We start from the raw sequence: 5,199 nt of genomic DNA on the forward strand, positions 1-5,199 counted from the left end.
CTTCAGACTTTCTCCCCAGCTACTGAACAAGAGGTGGCTGCACTTCTCCATTCCTCTCGCCCCACCACTTGCCCACTTGATCCTGTCCCATCTCACCTCATCAGATCTCTCTCCCCTTGTCTTGTGCCTATCCTAACACACATCTTTAACTGCTCTCTCTCTTCTGGCACTGTTCCTGCTGACCTTAAACATGCCACTGTAATACCTATCTTGAAAAAACCATCTCTTGACCCGTCCTCCCCCTCTAACTATCGTCCCATATCCCTGCTCCCTTACTCATCAAAGCTTTTGGAAAGACTTGTCTTTACCCGTGTGTCTCACTTCCTTAATTCCAACTCTCTCCTTGACCCTCTTCAGTCTGGCTTCCGCCCTCTCCACTCTACTGAGACCGCTCTTATCAAAGTGACTAATGACCTAATCTCCGCTAAATCCAAAGGTCACTACTCCATATTAATTCTCCTTGACCTCTCTTTGACACAGTTGATCATGCTCTCCTCCTTCAAACTCTTCAATCACTCGGTCTCTGTGACTCTGTCCTCTCTTGGTTTTCCTCCTATCTCTCCCAACGCTCATTTAGTGTCTCCTTTTCCAAGGATACCTCCTCCCCTCGCCCTGTCTCGGTTGGAGTTCCCCAAGGCTCTGTCCTTGGTCCCCTTCTATTTTCTCTTTATACTGCCTCTCTTGGAAAACTTATTGCCTCTTTTGGATTCAACTACCACCTGTATGCTGATGACACTCAGATATACCTCTCCTCACCGGACCTCTCCCCGGCCGTCCTGCAACGTGTCACTGCTTGCCTCTCTTCCATCTCTGACTGGATGTCGTCACGCTTTCTCAAACTTAACCTCTCTAAAACTGAACTCCTTGTCTTTCCTCCTCCTAATACTGATCCTCCTCTCTCACTCTCCCTTCAAGTCAGTGATATCCACATAAGTCCATCCCTACAAGCGCGCTGTCTTGGCGTCATACTTGACTCTGGTCTCACCTTTGAGTCTCACATCCAGTTTGTTGCCAAGTCCTGTAGGTTCCAACTCAAAAACATAGCCCGCATCCGCCCCTTTCTTACGCAAGATGCTACCAAGGAGCTTGTCCATGCTCTAGTAATTTCCCGCATGGATTACTGTAACCCTCTCCTGATTGGTCTCCCCAAAAGCCGTACTGCCCCGCTACAGTCTGTAATGAATGCTGCAGCTAGACTGATTTTCCTATCCAGTCGGTCCTCTCACACCTCGCCCCTCTGCCAGTCCTTACATTGGCTCCCTGTATCCTATAGGAGTCAATTCAAAGTGCTAACCCATACATTTAAAGCACTGAACAATTCCAGCCCCTCTTATATCTCTTCACTGATCCAGAGGTATGCCCCTCCTCGTACCCTCCGCTCTGCCCGCGACCACCTCCTGACCGCTGCTCGCACCCGTACGGCCAACTCACGCTTGCAGGACCTCTCACGGGCGGCTCCTCTCCTATGGAATAACTTGCCTACTGCCATCAGACTCTCCCCTAGTCTTCAATCATTTAAGAAGGGCCTTAAAACCCATCTCTTCAGGAAAGCGTATGGCCTCCCAGAGTAATCTCTCCCTTACATACCTGTCGCTTGCTCTCCTATGGGATAGTGCTTTGCTCTCTCCTCCAGCTCTGCTTCACTCCTACTTTATATTTCCTATCCTAATGTTTCTAATACCCCACCTCCTATAGACTGTAAGCTCATTTGAGCAGGGTCCTCTTCAACCTATTATTCCTGTAAGTTTTCTTGTAATTGTCTTATTTATTGTTACATCCCCCCCCCCTCTCAAAATATTGTAAAGCGCTACGGAATCTGTTGGCGCTATATAAATGGCGATAATAATAATAATAATAATAATAATTGCTATGCATCATCTCCAGTAAGTTTCCTATGGGCCCTTATTTGGTTATATAATTGCATCACTCCTTTTAGTGTTAATGGCACAAACCCATTTCTCTGTGGTTCCCCCCCACCTCTTTCCAACAGGACAGGTAAGGGCATTTTAGAGATGAGTAATTGCCCTAAACAATAAAATACAATTTTGAGAGAAGTTTTGGATCTGGTGGGTGAATCTTACCATATATTTAATAGTTTCTGAAATTGGTTATGAGTAATCCTCTCAGTATCAGGGGAAGGATACATATCTTAAGAGACACTGTAATTGGAGAGATGGGAATAAATGTGTTTTTGTGTGTTTAAAAAGGCAATATTTTATCCTGATGTAACTACTGTGCTATGCGTTTTACTCACCTCTGGGACATATTTTATTTTTATATACTGATATTTATTTTTTAATGTACTTTTTTTATTTTACGTTTTCTTTGGGAGAAAAAAGAAAAAAAAACATTTTTAAAAATTATCCAGGAATATTAAGTCATTTGAAAAGCTCCCACTCTGGGTAGTTTAACCAGTGTGGCCCCTTCTTGTTAGATATTACCAAAATGGAAGTTCCTTCTTCCACATTAGTGACCTGTTCCGTCCATATATGAACACAACTGATCTCAAAAACAGAATGGGGAGTTTAGTGTTATCAGGGAAAAAAGCAGGACTTCAGGGGATTTGGGTAAATGTGAAAGTATTTGAAAATGGTTTGACTCTCTACTATGGAATGGTGCGAGGAAACAGGCACCATAACCACCACAGTGCACTGTAATGGTTCTAGTACTTAGATTGCCCCCTTTAATAACAAGAAGCACGTGGTGGATGCTTTATGGGAACAGATGTGGCTTGGGTAACCCAGGTAATTTGTTGATTTGTGCTGAAGCAGTTTGACATCTTACCATGGGGGATATAGTTGTTTTCCTTTAAAGGGACACTCCAGGCACCCAGACCACTTCTGCTCATTGGAGTGATCTGGGTGCCAACTCCCACTACTCTTAACCCTGCAACTGTTATTATTGCAGTTTTTTTTATAAACTGCAATAATTACATTGCAGGGTTAACTCCACCTCTAGTGGCTGTCTACTAGACAGCCACTAGAGGGCACTTCCGCGTTTATAGCAAAGATTTTCTTTGCTAGAGCGTCGCTGGACGTCTTCACGCTATGTGAGGACCTCCAGCGTCACTCAATTCCCCATAGGAAAGCATTGAAAATCTTTTTCAATGCTTTCCTATGAGGAGACCTAATGCGCGTGCGGGACATCGGCGGGGTCTCAGGTAAGTGACCTGAAGGGGTTTTCACCCCTTCTGCTACCGGGGATGGGAGGTGGGAGGGAGAGGGGACATGCAGTGCCAGGAAAACGGATTGTTTTCCTGGCACTGGAGTTTCCCTTTAACAATGAACTGAATAGTGTAATAATTTTAATGTTATGATGAAAAAAAAAAAATAATAATCTGATATTGTAATCTGTCTAAGGAGAAACTGCAGCTCGGAAATATGTAGGCAAATGTGAGTTACAACCTTTCTAAGTGTCTCCTCTGCATCTTCCTCTCCCAGGCTATTGCTAGAGTGTGATCAGTCTTGTTCCCAAGCCAATGACTAATTATGATCGCAATGGAGCAGTTTTGTTGTATTGTCCCTGCAGTATCACTGTTCAGTTCTCTGCCTTTTAGGAGTTAAATTACTCTTCTTTCTGTCCATGCAGCCTTAGCCATGGACTTACAGCTGGCATGGGAAAAAAATATTTAATTTTCACTCAGATATTAACTTACTTTAGAAGTTTTAATGTCCTGCTCTATAAATTTAATTGAATCACAGTTTGCTCCTGCAAGGTCTAACAAGCTATTAAGAGAGCAGGAGATAAGAGATTCTAAATTAAACACGCTCTGAATGGTAAAGAACCACATGGATTTTACAACAGCCTCTCGCCTGGTTACACAGTGCTAATAAAATTCCAAGTTTTGTAACCAAAGTTTCAATCCGGAATTGGTCAGGGTTGGGACAGATCATCATATCTATTGACTTGCTTACAGAGCAGGAGTTAGGATAATTCTTAATTAAACAAAATTTGCAACAAATGATGTGTTTAGGAAGGCTGTGTAAGTTACTAGAGCTGCATAAACAAAGTCATTTAACTCCTCTAAATGGCAGAGATTTGAGCAGTGATACTGCAGAGGCATGATCTAAACACCAAAACTGCTTCATTTAGCTAAAGTTGTTTTAGTGACTATAGTGACCCTTTAAGGTTTATTGCTACTAAGTCAGCAGTCCTGAAAGGCATGCACAAGCTCCAAAATGTCTCTTTACTGTAGTAGAAATACTATTACATTACAGTAGCCAATTTCATTGTAGCCCAGTTTATTATAAAGAGAAGTTGTTCTAATCTCCACCTTAAAGGACAATTTGATTATGTAATTAAATTGTAATCAATTCTAAGGAATCTGTTGCTTGGTTTGTTTGTTTTTGTTTTGTAGTTTTTTTATGTTTTGTGGATTTAAAGATAAATGTTTCATTAAATGATGTAAACATGTTTTAGAGAAGTTTAAATAAGGTTATAGAATTAACTGATGTAACCTTTTTGCAGCTCATTGAAATGTAATGCCATTTAATTAGTCTTATTTGTGCATTTGCTGGTTAGTGACTCTGGTTTGAATTCTACATGTTGGCAATAAGAACACTGCTTTCATTTCAAATTTATGAGGCAACGCAACCTTTTTCACTTACCTCTCTTTGCAGCTCTCCTTACCTGTTTTATTTGAAATGGATTTGTTCTGTGCAACAGCAAAGGGCAGCAATCCATTCTGTCTGTCTAAACATTTTTGTCAGGACGTAAGTCCATCTTCAGCTCCTACCAGTTTGGGTGGAGTTCTGAGATGCATAGTTTTATGAACAATGTCTGTATGCCATATGTTCAACTTGGTCTGAGCTTTCCTCCCACACTAGAGAGCAGGCTCTTCCTCTAGCTATCGATAGTCCAGCTCCCTAAGTAGTGATCTTGGCTGCGGATAAATTGATAACCAGTGCGTTTCGGTTATCCAGAATGGCAAATAGACTTTCCTTTGGGGATTAACAACTTATCCCACAAACTGCTGTGCAAGACTTTATACGATAATAGTTTCTGTTACAGTATTTAATCTTTATAGTGCATTAAAATAGAAGACCATTTTCACCCCCATGATTTCCATTTTAAGCCTAATTTAAAGGTATTAATGCATTTTGTAAAGTTTGTCTGATTCAGAGTCTTGAGCTGACTTGTCACGGTATACACCCCAATACGCAAAGTATGAACCCTCCAGAAACTGACAGAGATGCACAG

The sequence above is a fragment of the Pelobates fuscus genome, chromosome 7, assembly GCF_036172605.1.
Source record: "Pelobates fuscus isolate aPelFus1 chromosome 7, aPelFus1.pri, whole genome shotgun sequence".
Lineage (NCBI taxonomy): Eukaryota > Metazoa > Chordata > Amphibia > Anura > Pelobatidae > Pelobates > Pelobates fuscus.